General features: G+C 40.4%; 1 long non-coding RNA gene across 1 annotated transcript; it reads right to left on the minus strand.

Annotated features, from left to right (window-relative positions):
• Positions 1 to 986: 986 nt before the first annotated feature.
• Positions 987 to 24,498, minus strand: LOC113154943. Its single transcript, XR_003298079.1, has 4 exons — positions 24,419 to 24,498; positions 23,368 to 23,568; positions 22,876 to 22,956; positions 987 to 1,193 (listed from the first exon to the last, which is right to left on the minus strand). It is a non-coding gene; the product is annotated as an uncharacterized LOC113154943 (long non-coding RNA).
• Between the last annotated feature and the right edge of the window lie 458 nt (positions 24,499 to 24,956).

Below are 24,956 nucleotides of genomic sequence, written 5' to 3' on the forward strand. Positions count from 1 at the left end.
CACACACAAATGCATAAACACACACAAAGTCACGGCGAGACAGAGCCAGCTAAGTACCAGTGTACTGCAGCAGGACCCAGGCGTGCTGCAGAGTCATATTGAGAGCGCAGACACACACTCTCACACGCAAACAGAGTCACACCAAAACTCGCTCACACACACTCAGCCATTCTCACAGCTGCACTGTAGTACACTCAGACCGTCTGATACAATGATCGTTTTTTTTTAGGGGGGGGGGGCATTGTCTAAAAGCCAGAGGAGTGGGAAGGAGCGCCAAATGAGAGCAGAGGAAAAACGAAGGGGGGAAAGGAAAGAAGAGCAGCATCAGGACATGGAGAAGTCGTCAACAGAGCTTTGGTGTTGTTTTGCAGCCGTCGTCGTCCTTGTGCTCATCAGCTTCAATCAAAAGGGCATTCAGCAAGCAACGGGCGAATGATGGACACTTTCGATATGGAGGACATCTCTCAGACCTGGATCTGCGTGCAGAAGCGAATGAATGGATATGCTGCAAAAGAAGACAGAGGACTGTTTTTTTCTTTCTATTTGTTTGTTTGGGGTTTTTTTTTTTTTTCGGAGGGGAACTTGACTCCATGTTTGAATTCTGCTGGGTCGCTGTGGTTTTTCGCAGAATGTCGACGGGGCTGCAGGCACAGAAGAGTCGGGTCTGGGAAAGAGACATGAAGAAGTTACGCAGATAGTGGAGAAAAGAGGCAGACAGGGTATGGGGAGCAAACACTGCATGGTGAAAGATTTTCACCAAAAAAAAAGCCTATCACAGACGACTGCAACGCCTCGATCTCCTGATTTTTTACGTTTTGCTCTGCCTCACTGTATTCATATATATATATATATATATATATATACACACACACACACACACACATCTACATATTAGACCCACATGCAAACAAGAGGCGCTGACTAAGCTTTCAACTGTACACAGATAACCTGTATCACCCTCACTCCCACCCTCCCTCCTCCTCCTTTTTTGCAGGCACATACTCCTCCTCCAGGCAGGATAGGTCAGACAGGCAGGTTCTGTCCTCATGTAGTCCAGGGAGTGAGCCGTGTCCTCAGCTCAGGCACAGAGGCGGCCACTGCAGGGGTCGAAGAAGACCAGGCGTGGAGCTATGAGGCTCTCTGTAGCTCCAGACAGGCTCCAGACGCACTGACCTACATCAGCCTCAGTCAGACTGCAAGAGAGATGGAGAGAGAGAGAGAGCGTGATAGAGTGGGATGTTGTGTGGGGGTGGGGGGTGCAGGCAGCGAGATGGAGAGAGGGAGAGAGAGAGAGAGAGAGGGAGGCAGAGTGGATGAGAATGACTGAGAGACGTGTGGAGAGGTTTGCGAAACAGAAAAATTCATCAAAACAAGTGCAAGTGCAAAACGATGGCACGACGTGAAGACGAAGTGGGGGTGGAGAAGAGAGAAAGGAGGAGAGAATAAAAAAAAAACAACATTTTTTGCTGGATCCTAATTCCTAACTAACTCTAAACGCTCCTCGCACACTAATAACGCTTCAAAAAAAAGCAAAAAAAATCCCTTTTATTGTCCTCATCGCTGCTAATCTTTATCCTCGCCTCACTTCTCCCCTTTCGCCTCTCATCTCTACCCGTGTAGCCTTCCTCTTCCACTCTCATCCTCTCCCTCTCTTTCTCTGTCACTTCAGCTCGATTTTCATCATATACCACCCGAAACATCTCTCACTGTGGGAAGATTAGTCTGTCTCTGGCTGCCTGCTTATCTGTCTGCTCTGGCTTTTGGCTGTGGAGAGAGGAGGAGGTGGAGGGGTGTGTGTGTGTGTGTGTGTGTGTGGAGGAGGGTGTTTGGTATCTCATGCTCGGTTGTTGTAGCTATACCAGCTTATTGTGTGTGTGTGCATTTGAGGCTCTGAAAGAAAATATTTTGTACTATTGGTGCTTTCAGACAGGTGTAGATGTATGTGTGTGCAGCAACATGTATCTCCCTCAACAATAGTTTGTGTCCCTTTCCTACAATGCTCTGGAGGTGTGTGTCTGACCAGTTGTGTGTGATCATTGCTCCCCAGTGCCGCCATCGACACTAAACATGAATCAATACCAATAGCAAAGCAGATAGGTTAGGCTAACGTAAGCGCGGCTCCCCCGGGGCCCCGTGTGGCATTGGAAGTCAGTCTATAGAGCAAAATACCTCAGTCACACCTCCAGTGTCTTTATCTTGAGGTGAACATCTATAGGTCCAAGGGATTAGGGGAAAAAAATGACAAGTATATTAGAAGGTACCGTAAAATCCAGCTGGCTCAGTGCGACCTGGTAAGGTCAGCGCTTCACAAAGAAAGTTGAAAATTGAAGGCGGTCCAAGCATTTAAAGGGTTAGTTTAGTTTTGTTCTCTAAAGCCCCAGCTGATTTATCAGCAGCTGTCCACCCCTCGCAGTTCATCTATGAAGGACTAACCCCTGGGTTATGGCTGTGGACATATAATAACTTGTTTGATAAGATTTAAGAGATTTCTGGCAATCGAACAAAAAACTGGTGGTAAAAAAAATCCCCTGTCTGCTCCTTCTCCACACGTTCTAAACACAAGACGATTCAAAAGGTCATTTTTCATATAAATGACAAGACTAGCTACATGAGAAGTTGCTGTAATTAGCTCAAGTCATATTTCACATAGTGAAACAAAGAAATTAAAAAAATAAAATAAAATCTTTTGTTTGGTTGAATGCAAAAGGTGGTGCTGGCGGGCAAATTGTGTTTTCCCACCACGTGGTATGGATATGACTTTACTCACTGTAGGTAACAGGTACTTTTCCACTGCAAATAGTAGCTCCGCAGTGTAGCTGGTCTACGCTACAAGAAGCAGTGAAACTGCAGAAAGACACAGGAATATTGAAGGAATGCTGCTGTTGTTGTTGTTTCTCGGTATGTTGTATTTTGTCACAGCAAGGAAACAGCTCAAGAGGCTGACGGCAGCAAACGAAGGGCAGCTGAAATAAATCGGCAGCTTCTGGGAATAACTTGAGTTCGGAGGACGAGACAACTGTGGCAACACTTCTCTCTGATCAATCGTCGCTTTTTGGTGTTGCCTCAGGTCACTTTGACCCAGGACAGAAAAAAAACAGTACCACATACTAGATACTATCCACAACCTTTGCTAGACAGGAAACCAAAGAAAGGTCAAGACAGGTCAAGCCGTTGCAATCTGGTGGAAAAACACTGTTACTGTACAATAACAGTTACAGCATGTTGTTACTCTTCACAAACTGTCATTTCCACATGCACTTTTGTTTACACATTCAACAACACAGATATGCTATGTTATTGATGAACAGGTGTTGATATGTGAGTTATTAAACTAATCTACACTAAGCTAATCATTGGCAGGGGTTTTGGTTTCACAGAAAAGGAAACTATTGCCCCAACTTCGATGAACTGTTTAATGTTATACACTCATGCTCTGCTGAATGACAAACCACTAAATTGAAAAAATGAAACAAAATTGATGTATTTCTATGGAAGTGTCATCAGGGTTATCAGTAATGCCAAATTCCAACAACTAAGCAGACTCCACCTGAGATTGTGTTATGTAGACAAAATCCTCGAAACAAGGCAACTCACTAAGATTATTTTGAAATAGCTATAAAGCATCTCTCTTTCTTCTCTCTCAACTTTTTTATGAACAAAACTGGACAACCTTCAAAAAGTCACCCCTCTCCCAGCCAAACTAACATTGCTGCATCACTTTTGGTGTGTCTCCACTGTAGTGGGGTAGAGTGCCAAGTGACAATGAACAATTTCAAGACATTTCAGGGATCTGAAGGTTCTGTTGCATGACAAAATTAGGGAGTTTACCTTGAAGAAAAGCCTCATGTTAAAGTTGACGTGTTTAAATAACGAAATAGCAGTAACCTCAATCCACTCAAAACCAAACAATGGCGCAACTTTCTTCTGGATGGCTGGAAAGAGCTCTGAGTTCTTTCCATTTGGCTAAAATGTAAACCATCCACTTAAATCAGAAAAACAAGAGCAGCTATAAAAACCACACCAGTCCATACTTAACTGTGCATTTCTATAGAGGATGGCGAGGAGTGCGTTCCTCGTTTCACTTGGCACGCTCCCCGCTGCTTGATTATAGATGAAACTTTGCACTGCTGCAGCCAAGTTTCAAAGTCGGTCCAGATAGAGATGTCACAGTCTAGATCTCTTTCCTATTACTGCGGTAGAGGGGAGTTATCAGGTCCAGATGCAAAGAAAAGTGGGTCACCACAGCGAACGTGTGCCAGACCCTATACTCCATATGTACAGGGACCCACTGCTTACACCAGTGCACTTATGTACACTTGCCAAGACAGACTGCTTTCTTCCCCAACTCCCAAAATAGCACACAGCACAGAGTGAGTGTGTCTGGGTCCATCTGGCGTATATCTTACATCTGCACATACATCCCTACCTCTATGCATGGTTCCCCTACAGTAAATCTCGCAATTTTATCATAACTACAGGGTGTGCTTCGTGTCGGCTTTTAAGTTTTGCCTGTTTTCCTGCCGTCTTTTGTTTTAATGTCCTTTCTCGTATAACATACAAGACACAAACTAGTAGCTGCCTTAAACCCCCAGACTCTTTCATGCTGTGCCTGAGCCATCACAAACAACAGCCATCTCAAGGCGGTGGAGGAGTGCGGTTTGGCCCACAGATGTTTTAAATGGGGAGTTTACAGGCGAACAAGCAGTTTATTTCACTGAGGGAGTTTAGTGTTTCTGTGCTCTAGAGGTCATGAGGAATCTGTTGGGACAAGGCCAACTTGACTTCAGGGGGATTCATCATGCAGAGCTCTAGAAAAGTGTTGGGAAATTTGACGCTGTTTGCGGAGGCTTTATTTGGATTGTGAGCCACAGTATATCATCAGAATAGCTCAAATAGCCCCAGGCACAGTACTGTTTGTGAACATACTGTAGATGTGTTTAAGGCCAAGAGTGTGCTCCGTCAAAGCTCTCACAGAGTTTTCCAAGTATTGCCCAGCATGACCTCTTTCTCAGAAAAAGAAAAAAATAAAAGTGCTGTGCTACCCTGATGAAATCCATGACACACTTTCTCCCATCCTGTTGCCTTCAGCTTTTTTCTTTGCTGAACACTTTACAACTAGTGACAAATGATGTTACTGAAAGCACTGCAGAATAAAAGCAATATCTAGATGAACCTGGAGCATGTACACACTTGGGCGCAGGCAAATACACACCATTGGGCTGGCTGGGAACAGTAATATGATTGGACTGGACAGCAAGTGTCAACCCATAGGGCAAATCATCTGTGTTATGATGCGTATTTGGGAAGCTGTCTGAAGAGATGCATGTGGGTGTGTGTGTGTATGTGTGTTTGTGCCACACATATGGGTCATTCCCGAGCAATGCCCAGGGTGTATTGCATTGATTAGTGTCTGAGTGTTGGTCACTTGCTATAGTGATGTTGCGTCGCTGCCATGGCAGGGGAATCCTTAAAGGGGCTGTTGTGGAATCCTTTGGGCTTATTTCTTGTCTTATGTGTGTGTGTGTGAGTGTGAGTGGGTGGCTGTGTTAGCCATATCCATAAATCTGCTTTCTAATGCAGAATGATTACATTGTACTCGCCATAATTAATTGCAGAGATCTGCGAAGAGCCGTGAGGCAAGAAACAAGTGCTCTTTGATGGAGTGTGAGTTACAATAATAGTACTCTTTGATTGAACATACCTGCACTAAACTGGTCAGAGAAGTAACACGCTGAAGCTATTTCATAACAAGCACCTCTATGGTAAAGCTGTACTACATTGGACATTTTTACCTGAGGACAATAACATTTGCCTTTAGGTAAAAACACTACTTTTTAAAAGGTAATTAGTTTTAGTTGTAGTGAAGAGTGTATCCTGATTTTCAAGACAGATGTCCGTGTGTTTAAATCCCAGATAATAATAGTGACTCTCCACATTTTATAAATGCACCAAATAGCTTGTTTTCAGAAAGCCCTACTTTAAAGTGCTGTAGTGCTGGATGTGAGATGGAGAAATCCAACAATTGCCATCACCAGCAAAGCAGTGTGGATTGACTCTAGTGTTTGTTACACAACACTGAGTCAACGGTGTGGAGCAGTATGTACAGTAATAGCAGACTGTTGGCACACAGAGCAAACAGGTGGAATAAACAGTTTTCTGATGATAATCTACATCCACAAATGTGAGTGTGTGTGTGTGTGTGTGTGTGTGTATATGCTGCAAGGAGAAACAGTCAACCGGTTCACACTGGCCCAGACTGACTGGACAGTAATAATAATACCATAACGATGCAGAGGCCTCGAGGGAATCCACAAATAGAAACTTTAAAGAAGAGAGGAGGTGGAGGAGACAGAGAGAAGAAGACTCAGACAAGAGAAAGAAATGGGTTGTCTGTGTTTGTCTCCCACACACACACACACACACACACATATTTATATATATGTGTGTGACTGTTGGTTCAGAACAGCACATTCTGGTTTTTTGCCTCCGTACTTTACACTTGCAGAGTGTTTCTGCATGTCAGACTCTTCTCCCGAGGCTCTCTGTTGCTTTTATAGCCCAGGCGGGGTCTTATCTAACCAGGTCTCCTGAGAAAACCAGAGACAGCGATGGCTGCAGACTGTAGAGTGTGCAAGGGAAGTGGAAGAATTTAAAATCATATCAACAGTGTTACTCTGCACTTGAAAAACATCCATCCTAATGAGTGCCATAGTCTGGCTTCACTCTTCTAGGAGAAAGCATCAGTTTTCACAACTGACCAAGTGTCATGCAGAAATTGCTTAAATGTCACAAAGGTCATTTTCTTTTTTAAACATATGACTGTTTGTTTATATAAAATTGCTGAAATAAGCTAAAGTTATTTTATTCCATGTGGGAACAGGTCCACAGAGGATACAAGCCAAGTTTTAAAAAGGGGGATTCTAGGATGTAGCAGTTTTACGCTTTAAAGAGTGAATTGCTTAAGTAGACTTGTTGGAAAGTGATCAGCTCTCGTGTAACTCTACACCTGTGTGGCTGCAAATCACAGCAGTAGCTCTTTGAAAAACGGCTGAATCACAGACAGGTGAGAATAGAGCCCTGGGGCTTGCACTGTTGACTCATGCTGTAGTATGGCCAATTCATGTTTTCTCTTTTTTCTTGCCCTTAGAAACAGTCTGCTGATGCACAATCCACAATGCACGCATGCCTATGTGGACATGTTCCCTGCATACACACTGATAAACATGATGGCCACCTTCTGACAGCACAATAAAAAGTTCCTTTGATTGTTGTTTTTGCCTGAGTACCATGGAAAAGTACAAAAAGCCGAAGAATAGGACCAAGTATAGGAATTAAACAGCACGCACGCAGTGAACTAAATAGGTGTCCAGTTTACCGTTTAGTGCATGCATGGTTGACATACTCACCGTTCAGACACACAGACTGTGGATAGTGCTGGTCAGTAATTTACCAAGCAATCAAAATGAATGAGCACATTAGATAGTGTGCTTATCACCACAAACAAGTGATTTGAATCAAAATATTGTTCATCTTTTACCTTTGTCCTCAAAGGTCTACATAGCGTGCAACCCACAGTTTCTGACGGGACGGAGTGCTCATGCCAACAGGCGTGTCAACAAGTGCGTGCATGTAGACACCCACACACACAAAGGAAATGTATCAAATATAACGCCACCTATCTCTCAGAAACTTTCAGAACTTTTTAATATCATATAAAAATTTAAATACCCTATATCTGAGATTAGATAATTTCATGTTCTCAAATTGTTTCAGTTCACTTCAGAGAAGATCTGTTTTATTAAAACTATTGACTTTATTACAAAAATTAAACAACACGTTTTAAAATTACTGTTTTGTTATTTACCAGTTTTGCTGACCATAATTGCTTTTTTCCCAGTATGCTGAAAATGTACACAACTAATTTACCAAGGAAGCTTATTACATTACAATATACATTACATTATATAACTACTGTAATCTGCATGTACTGGTTTATATGGTGCAAAACAAGCCTACTGATATCAGTATGAATGTAACCTAATACATTTAACTTTATAAAATCAGTAGATGAGACAATGCTCCCAGTATGCAGTATAGCACTAATGTACTTACTCTACTGTATAACAGATCCCTTCACAGATAAGAACACACAGATAAGAATAATCTCTCTCATTTCCCCACATTTATCTCAAAAGGCTGAGTAAAGGACTGATCGACCAGTTGGGATGGATACGTTATGGCAGTGTAAGTGTGTGTGTGTGTTCTTGTGAGGACAGTGAGTTCAGTGAATGAGTAGTCAGAAAGCTATCACATACAGACAGCTTTGAATATCCGCATGCTTCCTCCCTCTCGCGCTGAGATTCACATTTATGTTAATGCGACAATACTGTACCACAGTGTTGCCTCTGCATCACATTACTGGAGCGTGATGTTCCCTGCTGCAGGGCCAATGTCTCTGACTCCCTCTGTGTGTGTGTGTGTGTGTGTGTGTGTGTTCTCCAAATCTGTTTGCAAACTGCTGAACTCAAGGCAAGGAGCGGGTTCACACTGGATTAGCTCTGAGTTGGCTAAATACCAGATAGCAGAGATAACAGTGTTTGTGTGTGAGTGGTTGGTGGGTGTGTGTGTGTGTGTGTGTATGTGTGGTGGAGGAAGGGGACAGCTGATATCAGCAGGAATAGGGGAAAACACTGATAAGGCTTTTTTCAGGATCTGCAGTTGTAATGGTCATGACAGTTAGATGCTAACGAACAGGCCTGATGTTTATTGACCTTTATTGTGAAGTCTTGTTTACAGAAAACAAAGCAGGTAAGAAAAGAAAAGAAAGAAAGAAAGAAAGAAAGAAAGAAAGAAAGAAAGAAAGAAAGAAAGAAAGAAAGGAAGAAAGGAAATTAAATCAAGGAATGCCAGATGACAGCGGAAAGACAGCAAAGAGGATGGGATGTAGCTAAAAAATCAGGTATAAAAGGAAAAACATCAGACAAAGAAAGAAACAAGGAAAGGAAAGGAAGAATCAGGTTCTTCTTACAGATTTTTCCTTTTTTTCTCTTCCTCCCACCAGCTGGAGTCAAACCCAGTGGGAGAAAACCATCGTTTTCACTTTCCCTCCTTTTTTCCCCTTCTCTCTTTCACCTTTCCTCTGTCTTTTCTCCCCATCACGAACTACATCCTCTCATTTCGTGGGAGAGGAAGGTGAATCTATAAAGGCTTCGCTGTTCCCCAGCTGATCGATTGATGTTGAAGTGTTTAACTCACAAAGGGCTGCATAAACAGCTCTGCAGAGCCTGAGGTTTATGCAGAACACCAAGCAAGCCTTCTACGCTACGCCGCTGTTCCTTGTTTTACCTGAGAAATAAGATGCTAATCCCTTTGATGAACACCAAAAGGAGAGGAGGTGATATCTGTGGGGGCGAGAGGGGCGGACTTCCTGTCTGTCACCTTCACATAAGACTAACAAAGCTTTCTCTGCTTCTCCTCACAGCCAAGCTGCATGAACCAGAAAGGGAAAGCCAACACAGCCCCCAAAGTCTTTGGTACTGGTATGGGAAAACAGCTCTGTCAGAAAGCCAACATATAACAAAGCAGCTGGAGCGATTAAACATTCTTTGTGACATATGAATTATAGTACAGCATTTATGATACTTCTATTTAAACCCAACAAGAGCAACCCTAAGAGGATTGGCAGCCTTTGCTGGTCTCTCTACTGAATGTTAGGTACAGCACGTTGTGCATATCATTATTTCAACTTTAATAGGAAATCTGCTGCATTACAGCACAACACAGGAGGAGAAAAGTTTTTTATTTCTATTTTCATCACAAGAACTTTTCCAGGAACTCTGAAACTTCACCTGCATGCAACGAATGAACTAGGGTCAAATTTAGTTTTTTGGCAAGAGTCCATGGCCCATGTCCTGGAGGGTACTACTTTCTAATGGCTCAGTGTCGTTTACTAGTCAAACATGAGCTTCAAGGCTGATAAAACTCAAGGAAATTCTTTCACTGTAAGCAAGCACTGGTTAACCTGGCTCGAGACTTCCAAATGTTGAAAACCAAAAACTGTTAAGTAGTTCAGTCCAGTTTAAATCTAGCTTTACAGTATATCACCAACAAGCATTTATGAACATCATTTGGTGTATGTGAATGCAGCTTCACACCTTCAATGACAAAACTGCCAGTGTGCATTGTTGACTGGTGGTTTTGTTGCCATTTAGGGCAGCATTAGTATAGAAATAAACAGCTGTAAGGGGAACAGGTCCCAGCATGAAGTTGCAGTCATATATGCGAAGTTCCATTTGCATTGCAATTTCTAAAAGCCTGTTGGTGATAGAAAAGTGTATGTAAACAAGGATAAAAAAATGAACAAAAGGAGACGACTTATGACCCCTTGGGCCTTCCATACCCAAATCATCATGGTTTCTCATAACCATATTTCCCAAACTTTAATTATGAGAATAATCTTTCTGTAGCTTTACTCAACATTTAATTGACTTCAAGGCTGGATTTTCAACAAAAGAAAATAGGCAACAGTGGCCTGGACCTTCAGAAGCGCCAAAAGCTCCAGGTTTAATCCATACCCTGCGGGGATATGTGGTTTGATTAATTGCAACATTGTCATCACTGAAGTATAATATTTCACCAGGACTGGTCTGCTTTATCTAACTGCTTCAGTTTTTGTGTTGAGTAAAAATATTGCTCTTATGACTCAATTAGAATTACAGTGGGACAGAAATGAGTAATTACCTTTATTATCAATGCACCAACCATTATTAAGTGACTGTTCAATCCATGAAATAGAGAAACGTGAAAATATTTACATTGCTGTGTCAAACCCAGTGTTGGTGGCATTTTTTCATAACAAATTACCACCTAATCAAATATCAAACTCGTTGCAATAAAATTTCTGTCAATCATCTGTTTGAACAGTCAACTAATTATTTCACTTCTACAGCTTTCTGAGTGTCGGGGGAAATTATGAAATGGCCGAATGTAATGGGGGTCAACAAGGGGGCCCAACAAGAAATTATTGCCCCGGGGCCTCTTAGGAGGTTAATCCAGCCATGGTACACTTAGTGTAGTGAAGTACTGCTGCAGGAGTATCTTTGTCGTACTATTATTAAAATATTATAATAATATCATTCTTATTATTATATTTGTCAATCCCTCAGTTTTGAATGAGGGATCCACATCAACAAACCATTCATTCCCCGTGATTTTTCAAATCCAATGATAAATACAAAGCAATGACATCCATTGTGAGAACTACTTTTAAATCTTTGAAACACAAGCACTGTTGTCTTCAAGGCTGGCTACAGTATGTTTTTGTCACCTTCACACACACACACACACACACACACACACACACACACACACACACACACACAGACTTATTTATATGTGAGAGTGGGAAAAGGGGCTTGAATCTCCACCAAATCCCTAAAAGCTGTCATTGACTTCAAACACTATGAATTCTTCACAGTGGAGTGCATCTGCCGGGCGACAGAGCTGCCTGTCTTTAATTTTCTATAGGATCCTTTTGATATGGCCTCTGCAGTCCCGAGCCAGCACTCTATAAGGTAGACCAGGACTCAGTAATGAGCTGAGAATTCAGAAGTGAACTACATACAATATACAAAAACACATGCTGTCCTTTTTTTTTAAATACAAAGCCATTGGCAGGACAATCAGATTAACACTTAAACATTAACTTTTATAGAATTTCTTATGAAAACATGTATTAGTAGATGCTGAATGTTTATATGGCAGAAAGAGAAACTGCTGTATATCATCAGCCTACATAATGATCATTTACCAATTTAAACAGTCTATTAATTTTCATGAAGCATGTGTAATTCATGAGTGGTGTGGAACTGCATGTATCTATCAGTGTCAGAGTGACATGTGTGGGGCGATAATCTATTCTGTGACCCAAATTGTTGAAAGGCTACAAAACCGCGCTGCAGCCCTCCCATCCGATTTCACAGCTCATCACTGTCAGTACGATATAATGTGCGCGCACGCGTGTGTGAGGGTGAGAGGATGATAAGAGGAATGTGTTATCCATCTTATCCAGAGGAGATGTTTTGAAAGGAACTCTGTTATTAATAAATGCATGAGAGCCAACAGAAAAAGGAACATTCTGCGGCTTTGCAGAAATGAAAAGAGAGGGAGAGAAAAAAATTTGCTGCTTGTTAGCATTCTCTCAGACGCTGCTCGTGCTAGGAGCTACATCCTCAATGAGAAGCGTATTATGTCTGGTTAGCTTTCCTATCTTTTATTCACAGCTCTGTGAGAAACACTGGTGGTGAGATCAACAGCAGTCACTTACAATATATCCCCGAGCAACGCCATCTTATTCATGTGCAAAAGAATCCTTAATAACCAGTGCTGGAGATAGTGAAGCGGCTGCAAAGTTGGAAAAAGCTTGTGGAAGAGCAGGGCTTTCATTTTCAGGGTTAGTGTGGATTCAACACAAACTTGATTAAGGAAAAAAAAAGGGTGAGGATGGGGTGTTTTTAATGTATTATTCAATATAAGGTAACATATGGGCTTTGTATAATAGGGCTGTTCAATAAAAGGGAATCATGTTCTTTAAGGGGAATGTCTGCTTGCCTTTTATTTATTTTATTCTATAACTGACTTTAAAGACAACAAACAACTTCTGAAGCTTATTGCTTTATTAAAATCTGCCAACCTGAAGGATGCCCACAAGTATGCACGAGACATATGCGTCCATGAGTGTGCACAGACTGAGGATTCACGTCTGAAATGTTAATAAATTCAAGAGGAAATTGCTTTGTGTTTATCTGAAAAATGACAAAACGCCTCGACTTTGATCCCTAGCTCATGTTATAAGCTCGCAAACACACAAATGACATTTTAAATGTTAATTCCCCATTGTGTGTGGCCTCATTTGATAATATGGGTATGGTATGCAATATGTGCCTTTCATGTGGACAATGAAATATGTGACTTGATGCTGACAAATACTGAATATTATATCATAAAAAACGGGCCATTTTCTAAAGGTGTAACCACTTTTTGTATAAAGAATGTGTTTTATGTATGCTCCTGTTTGATGATCCACAGATAAAAATGTCAATAAAGTCACGGTTTGGAGAAAAACAGATGATGTTTGTGTACAGCTTCTACCTTACGTGATTTTTAAAATCTGGTTCTATGAAAACGCATTTGGCTTTGAGTGCTGTCCTGGCAGGCAGAGAATATTTAACAAGCCAAATAGCCTTGCTTTTTTTTCTTTTTAGGTACTCAGCTGCTGTCTGTTGCTATGCAACCGCATCCTCCAAATTGTCAGGTTCAGGGCCACATTCCCCTCCTTCCGCCTCCCCCCTTTTCCTAAAAAAAAAAAAAAACAGCACAAGGAGAGGTACTTTGTACATTAAGTGAGGCATGCACACTGCAGCACCACCCTCAGGAGTCCTCATTTAAATAAATCCCAACATTTCAATATTTGAGTTCTCTTCACATATTAAAATTTTCCAGAGCTGGTTTGTAGTTTAACCAGCTCACCTTTGTTCAGCACACATCCTGTCCATTCTGTATCCATTCATTCGAGCCTGATGATTTCTCCTCTTGTTCTCCCTCTTTTCTGTTGTGTTCTTTTCATCAAAAATCACTCTCCCTCTCTGCGCTCGTCTTTGTTTGTCTCCTACACACACACACACACACACATACATACATACACACACACACACACACACACTTCTCTTTCTAGCCTTGTACATACTGTATGTCTGTGAGGCAGACTGTCTTTATAATTGGGTTATTCTTCTCTTCACCGGTTTGATGCACCAAGACACACGTGCACACACAGACACACAAACCCAAAGCGTGTGCACAAACTGGTTTGATAGGTGGAGACGTTTTCGTACAGATTGTTGCTGAGGTAGGAGAAAAGCACCCATGCATGTGTTTTGTTTAGGCCTATACGAGAATGTTGGAAGCACACTTTGTTCTGTATGTACTACAGCGCAACAAATCAACCCAGTAGATCTGACAACATATCGTGACCATGTACAGTGTTTTCTCCAGAGCCACAGAACACAAATACATATGGACAGATGCACATGGGAATGCAGCAATGATGAAAGGGCACATTTTCACAAGGTATAGTGAAGAGGTCACTGACATGCAAACCCTACCCCCCGCCTTCTAAGTCTCAGCGCTCATCTTCCACCTCTCTCGCAGTGCAAGTCGCTCTATCACAAACCTGTATCTCAGTGAGGTGACCCTGTTTTAATGTGCATTGAAAACATTGCTCCGGTGTTGCCTGCTGATTCAGAAAGGCCACTTATAGGCTTGTATGCATACACCGTTGGCACCCCTCCCTCTCCCACACACACACACAAGTAAAAAGAGAAAGAAAAAAGAAACACAAAATCAAAGGCAATAGCACGCCTGAGTGGGTGTCAAAACTAACCACTCTGGGAGTTAAACCTGTTTGAAATCATCCTGACACAGTGAGCGGCACTGTGTGACGGGCCATTCTTTACACTTGTGTTTCTCAGTTAATGAGGAAAAAGAGAGAGGAAAATAGGGTAACAGCAGCAGAGCCAAAATGTGAGCCGAGGTGCCAACAAAGTGTACCTATTCTGGCAAAAAAAAAAAAAAAAAAAAAAAAAACATTTGATGGATGGCAGCATATTGTACAGGAGGGTGGGGAAGTCCAACCCATTTGGTTTGAATGATGATCATACAACTGAAATAGATTTGAAAACTGTTTTAAATTCATATCACCGGGACATTTAGCTCCTGATTTGAGAAAATGATACAGGCAGTGGCTATGGACACCTGCAGGCATCGCCTCGACTTTCAATTCAGCCGTGGATTTACTGTTCACTGGCATCATCTATGATTATGTTTCACGCTGTAACCACAGTCCATCTTTCAAATCCTGCTTTGATTTACCTGTGTTTCAGTAGCTGTGCTATAGAGTACGCATTCCACATCCATGTCCTGTGGCTTTGATGGTGGCTGTACAGTGCGGGGAGAGCATTAGCATGTATTAGATGGTAGATGGGCTACAGTGCTCCCCCGATGCTCCCTGTAATGATGAGCCATGTTCCTCCTTATCAGACAGGACACACTCACCTCTCCCCTCATCTGCTTTTGTCTCAATCACCCATCCCTCTTCCTTCTGTCTTTATTTTTCTTCCTCTTCTCTACCTCACTGCCTAGCACACACACTGTTTCTCTTTCAATTCGTCCCTCAGGTAAATCACTGCCCCTGTGGAATGCCTCCATCTTTACCTTCAAACACAATCATCAAATATACACATGCGTGTGTGCAACCTCAGATGCAGCTTTTGGTTGCATGACAGCTTTGCAAGGGTCTGGGGGGAATCCAGGACTGTGCTAACAACACAGTGCGCTGCGTTAATTATGGCCCCCTCTTGATGCATCACGCCAACATGTGTCCCCTAAGGTAAGTCACAAAGTCATCGCAGTTGTCTAACACAGATGGCTGACGTGTAGCCAGAAAAAGAGCGACAATAACTATAAAAGCTCTGGTGACTTAGGTAGGATTGCTGAATCTAACTTGTCAAGTCAGGTGCAACACTGATGACCAGTAGCTTTTGGTGTGTAACGCTAGAAAACTGTAAGGCCAGTAATGGTCCTCTGATTGATCCGTACTAGCACTAGGTGTACAGACGTGCCTGTGCTTCAATTCATATACAGTAGGGCATGTGTATGCAGGCCCCTTCCACACATGCACACTACAAAGCATGATGGGAACATTGGACAGTGGCACCAGAAAGAAAGAAGAAAAACTATCTCTTTATTGTGTTTAACTGGACAACCAGAAAAAGTAGCAGTAAGGGCTTTACTAAAACAATGTCAAGGATGTTGAAATAAAAGTTACACATCTTTGATTTATGAAACAGGCAGCTAGTACTGGTCGCCCTCTTAGTGCAGGCAGTACATGTGGACACGTCATTTATTAATTTACACCATGAATGCTGTAGAGGTATCCATGACGCTGACGTTCATCATTGCCCTTTGTTGGCACAGTAGATGATGTAACTTATTTTTGCTTTAAGCAAAATAAGCATCTAAAATCTGCTTCTCACAGCACTACAATAAACACGGGTCAAAACATATGTGATCAAATGAGATGACACACTGTTAATTCCTGTGGAAAAGCCTTGTTATAAGTGCACCAACAGTCTAAGGTGTAATATACACTGGTCAGCTGCAACATTAATACCACCTGGTGGTTCCACTGTTTTTGTGGACAGTGGTGAGCATGAGAAAAACTGAAAGTTGACTGTGATCGACAGGTGTCAGAACACACAGTGGTTCACTGCTTGCTGTGTAGTGCAAGACTGGTCAGAATACATATTATATACAATCCTGTCCAATTCATCATTAAAACTACCAAGTGCATTTAATGTTGTGGCTGGTGGGTGTAGAACAGACTTAATAAAGACAACACCTTTCTAATGTTTAAATGTGTTAAACTTCTATATAGTCATACCACAATTTACCAGCCAAACAAGCCAGCATTCTGCTATTTAGCTTGGCATCATTAATATAAATGTAGTGGAAAAAAATAATAAAAACACATGCCACTGTGACAACGAGTGATTTTTAACCATGCCAAACTACACAGTCCAAAATGATCATACAGTTGAATCAACACCTCTTTAAAACAGCCACACACATGCACACACACACTCACGTATATGAACAGACAGGTGTTTTACATGTTGAGAGGTGCTGCCCATATAACATTCTGTGTAAGTGTACAGTAAATGTGATATGATTCATGTATAGAAATTTGGCCTTGCATTTCCCTGCAGGCACAGTGCAGTAATGAAGTGTCTATTCGTCCGTATATATACATGCATCAGCATTGTCCAACCAATTATCTCACACTAAATAGAACAGTAACACACCCGTGCACCCCCACACATATCTCACCCTTGACCCTCTTGACCTCCATGAGCAAACTACTCAGTTAACCACCTTCCAACCACTCTGAGTAGTGGGTAAACAGCCCTGTTTTGAGTGATTATCCACAGAATTCTTTGACAAGCTTCACCAGACATTGCAGCTGAACCTGTGACCTATTCCTCTGCCCCGTAACACTATTACCTCTAACCACCAGCACTGCTCACAGAAGCCAAGATGTAGCCTGGTGACAAGTTTGTACAGTCGCTACAGTAGTCCCTAGCAACCAAGCAGGCGATTGGAGACAGTGAGGAATACAGAGACTGTTGATTATGACAGGAGAGGTAAATTAGCATCATACAGGGACAGATGGTGGATGTAGCTGCGGGTTGAAACATATGGACACGCAAAAGCGCAACGATTGGCCATCAATTCCGACACAACTTGTGCTGCGCTTCCAGCTTGTGCACAGGGGCCTACACGCACATATGGGCACACACACACATAAAAACGCATACACACATGCACAGTTGCCGTCTGTCACTTCAGTTACGATCGCCTTAGGGCTTCAGAAATGTTGGGTGGACAGATGATGCAATAATGTCATATTATGGATCAGGGTAATAAATGTAGGCCATACAGGCTGATATCTCTCTCTACTGTGTAAAACCCAAGTCAAGAGAGTATCAGTAGCTGTGTGAGTGGAATCACATGATATAAATATATATGTACATATATACTGTATATACATGTATGTGTGTGTGTGTTTGTGTGAAAGTAACCTGGAACAATCTAAAAATGAAGTGGTGTGAAATGTGATTTGCCTTTGAAGAAGAGAAACAACTTCCATTTTTCTAATTGAGATCTTTCCTTCCCGTCTCTGTACTTTTCCCATTCTTCTTCTTCAGTTATCCACCTCTCCATTTATAAAGTGTAATTGAGGAGAAGTGATGGCAATCTATGTGTGTCTTTGTGATTGACACTGACACATCTGCCCCCAAACTAATGACATACAATTTCTTACTCTCACATTCATACACACACACCATTAAACGCAGGACCTATACATTTTGTGTCACAAATAGTGAGTGTTCACTCCACAACTTCAACATACCAAGGGACAAAAATAAAGAGGTGGAATCCAAAGCTAGGCGGTTGTCACATGAAGGAGTGTGATGTTTTTGGCATCTATATGTAGCGCAGTTTAAAGGCAGGGATGCTGTAGATTGACATGTACACCCACGGCAGCTCCAGCCAAGATGCCTTTGCGTCTTGCTGGGGAGCTGGAGATGATGTCTTAGTCTTAGGCCTGGAAGATCGGGTGGCACTCGAGCCTAGTGGCAACCGTCCTCAACATCTCTTCATACACTTCTACATGGCTGTAGAAGAGATGTGACATTTCTTACAGCACTTCAGTATCTGAACACATCAGAATTCACAGCCGTGACATATACATGACAAGAAGTGGGTGTTGGCTGACTGATGAAAGAATGGGAACAGGGGATGCAGGGGAGGATAAACCTAGAGAACCGTGTTTTCTTAGCTTTTTTTATTTGCAGGAATTGATTTTACTAGCCTTTAAAGTGCTGCCATGACCTAAATTTATTTAATACATCAAAGAAAAAAGGCATCAACATTAATGGAAAACAGTATCAATGTCTTATTTATGTTATATGAAGATGGGCTGTTTTAGGGGACATAAATGAATGCTTTTCTAAATTAATGGTTGATTTTTGTCCATTTGATGATCATTGATTGAACATTAGAGTTGCTATTTGCTCAAAGTGGCCATATTATACTTAATTGAATTTTAGCATTGATACAAGATTATATGATTTTTCAGAAAAAAGTGCAAATACATGTTATAATGCTACTTGTGCTCCTGTGGCACTGAGACTAAAAAGGCTCATTTGAGGTCCTGTGTTTTTAAGGTCCCCCTTCCCCTATCCCACCCTGTTCTGATTGGCCAGCTAGTGAAAGTTTTCCTGTGGGCCTATTTATACCCAAGTGGAACAAGACCATCCTAGCCAAAAATCCTGCTGCATAATACGGCAAGTCGTGAAAACAATTGTCCGTGAAGTGCCAGGAAAAGATAAAATCATTGCTCATGATTTTGTCTTTGAAAGATGAAAGTAACCAAGGTAAATTTCCCTCATAAGTCGAAAAACAATTTATCGACCTTTGCCATGAGCGTAGCTGTGGCAGCTAACCTGGGAGGGTGGCAATGACAGCTGATTTAGTGGGTGTAGGAGCCCAAAATGGATGGCCTTTAATGGACTTCCACAGTGCTATACCCAAGGATGTCAAGGGGTATAGCATTTTGAAAGAAAACTATTGAAAAGGAAAATGTTGGAGCATTCTCATTTTAATTTCAAAAGGACTAACTGAAGTTCTGAGCAGAACATATCAAAGCATATCAAAGCACAGCAGATTGATTACATGTCCTATGCCAGAGCTATTATTTAGCCCTAATGGTGTTTCTGATGGCCTATGTGACAGACACAGACCTGCCAATCATCTGTCATGCAGCCAAGAATTACCCCATGTCACATGTCATGATAATAAGATCAACAAACAACAAGACATCCACAGTCTGACAGTGCTAACATCCAGAGAGGCTGCCCGGAAAGTGTAATAAAGTAACTACAGATAGATAAGCTTCATAGATGAGGGAATTCCATTCTGCTTTAATGGAAATATTTCATGTTTTGTGTTTTACACAAGGAAATTGTCATTCATGGGAATAAAGAAATTACAACCCAGTCTCATGCCATTTTGAAAAATAGTCACAAAATATAATCTATCAATTTCACACTCATTCATTTCATTTGGATTTGTCTTTCGTGCCTGCACCACGTATTGCTCATGTGAACAAGGACTTGTTAGCACAAAAGCTGGAATGTTTTATCTTCATTAAAAATAAAAAAAAATATGCAGTATTATTATTCAGCATTTGATCAAGTTATTTGTTGTTTTGATTTCTTTATACTATTATTGTTGTTTTTTAGATGTGACAGGGGCCTTCAGACAATGGCTAGAAGCTAATGTCCTTTGGTGCCCATATTTTTAATCGCAGCAATTGTCTACCTAGCCTCAGAATCTTAGGGTGTTTCCTCTTCTGACTGGTTTTCTTGTGACAGATGCTGACTTAGATTTAGCTTTAGTCTTTTTACCAAAAAAAAAAAAAAAAAAAAAAGTGTCAAGTGTGGCGTGTCAATTTATGTTTGTACTTGTTGGTTGTTGTTCATCTGTGCATGTGTTGGCCAGACATTAATTAGACTTTGTATTAGGGGGTTCACAGGATCAAGTTCAAGCTTTTGTCAAGTCCAACACTATACATATAATTAGAATATAAATGAAATTTATATTATATATTGACATAGTACTGAGATCAATATCGTATTTTCTATCCCACAGAGGCACCAATGGATTTGCCTGAAAATAAGAAGCCACAAAAGAGTAAGTATTCCCCAGTCCTTTTAACAATATGACCATCAGAATGCTAAGTAGTAGAAGAAGCTCCAGTTATTTTTCAGTTGCCAGCTGTGTCTCAGCAATTCTGTGAAATTGTTTCCATTGGTTCCAGAAATTTGGATCTGTGGTACAAGCTAAACTTGGTTCAATGTTTGATAAACATTGTCCTCACAACAGTTGTTAATATTTAATTGTAATTATTTTCTTTTCTTCCTAATCTAAAAAATATGTATTTGATGTTCACAGAATGCTCCTAATACCCTGACTTAGAAGCTTTACCAGTCAGGAGCATAAAAGGAGAAAGAGTAAGAGATGTTAGACAGACATAAACAAAGTCCATAAGGTGTACCAGTGGATTTAGGAACTTCCCTGTGTGTTGGCAATACATAATACATATTAGAACAACAGTATTTGTGATCAGATAGTAATAACCATTTAGATTAGTAAAACTTGATATAGTATGTATGTATGTAGATATCCTTGGCCTGGAGCTGTATATCTCCAGAATCCTGTTGACCTGCCCAATGTTCTTGCTGCTTGTTGTTGTTTTTGTTGCCTGCTGTTCTTTTCTCTCTCCTCTTTCCACCCACCCCAACCAGTCGAGGCAGATGCTCGCCCACTATGAGCCTGGTTCTGCTGGAGGTTTATTCCAAAGTGAGTTTTTCCTCTCCACTGTTGCCTGAAGCTTGCTATAAGCTATACCGTTTTTTGTATATATATACTCTGTAAGGTCTTAAACCTTGCACTGTAAAGTGCCTTGAGATGACCTCTGTTGTGAAGTGGCGCTATACAAATAAAACTGAATTGAATTGAATTGATTGACAATCTAATTCTTAATCGGAATGTAAGTATTTCTTATTTTCTTATGTGTTCTGCCCTGTCCAGAATGGTAGGCTACTTTTGTATTTACATCTTGACCTTTTTGTCCCTTCTATTTAACATGTAGTTGTAACGTATGTCATTACTTCAGTTTAGGTTTTTCAATATGGTGATAGTTCTTCATAGATGGAAAACTACTCATTTTTTTGTTTGATTTGTTTTTGTCACTCCTGAAAGTTGACAACTAAAGTAAGAATGCACTTTTTCTGAAGCACTTCCTAAACATGTTTTGAGTTTTCAGATTTTGGTACATTGTAGTATATTTAATTTATCATCAAGTCTGATACCATGTAGTGTTGTTGGTGATGCTACATTAACAGCTCAGTGTTATGAAATACACTATTACCGGTACCGTTTGTAATATTATTTTTTTAGAGATACATATTTTATACACATTTTCACTAACAACAAACATTTTCTTGATTTTTTTTGTTCACCATCTTAGGTGAACCTGAATCTCAGGTGTTGAAATTATTGTTTTAACCACATAGAGTCTCCATGTAACTATATATTATAACATTGGGATATGTAGTTTTTTTTAATTAATTTTTTTGTCATAATTGAAAATTGCGCTTTAAAATGAGGTACAATAAATGTTTTGAAAAAAGCCATGAATTAAATTTTACATTTAGAATATTTAACTTTTAGACTATAATTATTAAATAGTGTTATTAGAATTATTGTAGTGAGTGACTGAAAATGTTAAATGGAAATAATACCAGAAAGTAAAAGTTTTAGTTTTTATGTATATAACTGCCTTCAATATGTCACAATATTATTATTTCTTTCTCTGGCCAGTCTAGATCCTCTTCCTTTCTTGTAGCCAGCCATCAGTATGAGGGTTCCCCCAAAACGAGCTTGGTCCTGTTTAGCTTTTCTTTGCAACTCTCAGCATAATACAGTTTATAAAGCTATAACTTATTTATAGTTCCAGCCACTGTTTTAGTCCATGTCTGTTATACGTATATTACTTATACTGCTAGCTATAGCTATCAGTAGGCCTAGGCTGCTGAGGAATCAGACTGAGTTCATTAAGTCATGTCCTGTTATGGTCCATGATCAGTAAAATATCCAACCCTAACCTCACTTACCACACCAGACACAGATTACAGCTCTGTATGTAAAACCCATTCTTCTCAATCCAAGTTTGACTGTGTTGGCTTGTTTGTCATTTTAAGCGCACATACCTACCCTTCGCAGCAGTCTTCCTAAGAACGTTTGCAAGGTTCTGCAACCATGTGCAGTATTGTAGTATGTCCAACACTATGATGTAACTTTGGTTAAAACAAAACAAAACACAGCCAAAACAGCATAATAGCATTACCACATTTAGGAAAATACAAACATGTACTTCATACACTACATAGCAAAAATCCTATCTTCCATTTTTATGAAAGCAGTATAGCTTTCAGTTGCCATTTGCAGAAACAACATTTCTGGCGTGCATGCTGGGCAAGTGAAAGGATCTGGTCTTCCTCAAACAAAGAGTATGAGAACTCCAAAAAGCTGAGCTGCAAGGGATCCACTGCATGGATAATAAAATTTAAAAACTAGGTGTTGTAATTATAGAGAAAGAAAGCTAATAATATGGTAAAGGACAATTACACTTACTCTTCCTTCACACTTTGTGCGTTGCTACTGCAGCTTTGCAAAAGCTTGTCTGGAGAAGCCAGAGGAAATGACCTTGAGCTCCTGAAAGGAGAATGAATGAATACACTTTTACTACATACATTCTCAATACACATTTTAGTCACTTAATGCCAGAAGAATGCAAAAAAAATTACTTTTTGTGGAGGAAAAAATGAAAAGAAAGTAAATAACAACTTAAACTTGACCTGGACCACGTGTTTTGATACTACTGTAACTGTACAAGATCAAATCTAAAACAGAAATATAAATTGTGCAATCATTGGTTTACCTGGTGACACTGTGAAGTTTGTGCCTTCACAGGAGTGGTAGTTTGGCAGCTTCACAGTTGGCAAAAGGCAATGTGGCAAATACAAAATACATATTTTTTTCTCAATCCCCCAAAAATGTATGTATTAATCTATAGAGCACAGTACTACTCAGCCCATCTACTGTGGGCAGATAAGGACATCCCACCTGATGACAGAAGGCTCGTTGCAGAGGCAACACATGGGATGACCAACACTCTCTTTTTCCAAAAGGCATTTCAGGTGGTATGGTCTTGCCTCTCTTCATCACTCAGAAGCTCTCTGCTGCCGAAAGAACCACGATGATGCAGCTTCATGGGGCTCAACAGGACACAAAGCCAAAATGGCAGAGAGCCTCTCCATGTTTTCTCTAGAAAAGAAGGAGAAGCAGAACTTGAGCTACGACTTTGTTTAGATGATAATAGTGCACTGAAAAATAAACAATGTGTACTTGTGGGACTGGCCTGGATCTACGAATTTCTGTTCTTGATCCATGTAATGTACTGTCAGTTTTGTCCATGGCTCTGTTCCTTGATAAATATGATCACATGTAATTCCCATTTAAACCTAAATTCATTGCTGTGATTTATCAAATTCCTCTTGAGAATTTAGTGGTCCCAAGGGAACATGAACCATGTCTGACTCGTTGGTTTGCAAATTGTTTTCAGCCATTGGGTATGTAGCTGTAAAGTAGAACAAAAAAGAATGCAAACAGGTCAGGCATTGCTGAATTAATGGATTTTTCCCTGATACATGCTGATTAACATTTATGAAAATATATTTATTTTCAGTACTTGCCATGTTTCTACTATAAGTGGAATCTCTTTTATCTACCATTCCATTTATTTTAAATAGTGAAAAGTCAATGAGAGTGCTCTAATTTTATTTGGCACACCATTTACTCACAACACTTTAAATACAAAGTGAACTCAATAAAATTTTAATTAGTTAAAGTATCAACCTGTAGCTAAAGTTTTGCATCCCCCCCTTTGTTTGCCTTGTTGTCCACAGTCTCTTTTGGAGCTGTGTGGAGTGTCTACTCAAGAACATGCTCGCTTCCTCTCCTCAGCTGCTCTCCATATGTTGAAAAGTGTGAAAAGCCAAAAATGTTGTACGAATGCTAAGATACTGGAACTAAAATATGTGTGACAAATAGAAGCAAACCCATCTACTGTATATACTGTTGTACAAAAAATTAGACATGTATAAAAAATGTTCACCTTTGCTTCTGCAGAATGTGGCCATGTGTTAGCTCAAGGGCAATGCGGCTCCCCTCTTGGTAGTGGGGATCCTAGGGATCAAGTGTATATTTTGTGGCCATTGCACAACAAACAACCAGTACCATTATGTTGTGTATGGTGTCTCTCTTTCTTTTTATATTAAATGCTTTAAAGGTGTCAAAATTTTGATATTTCATTGTGTTTTATCCACCATCAGTAAAAGGTTTGGACACACATAAGAATGACTGATTTTCGTGATCAGCTGTGTTACCATCATTGCAAAAGTATTTCCTAACTATCAGTCCTCTTTTTAAATTAACAAAGTTGGATTACCATTAACATAACACAAGTGTTCCTTTAAAAATGGCTGTTTCCAGCTACATATTAACAATATCTGCCCTGTATTTCTGATCAATTACATGTTATAATTACTAGTTAATTTCAATTTGTGTCATAGTTTACAGTGACTTATACTATAATTAGATTAATAGCAACAGACGCTTTTTCTCTGCTAGCTTAGCTCAAGTTAACCTGCCGG

Source organism: Anabas testudineus, chromosome 11 (genome assembly GCF_900324465.2).
Source record: "Anabas testudineus chromosome 11, fAnaTes1.2, whole genome shotgun sequence".
NCBI classification, from domain to species: domain Eukaryota; kingdom Metazoa; phylum Chordata; class Actinopteri; order Anabantiformes; family Anabantidae; genus Anabas; species Anabas testudineus.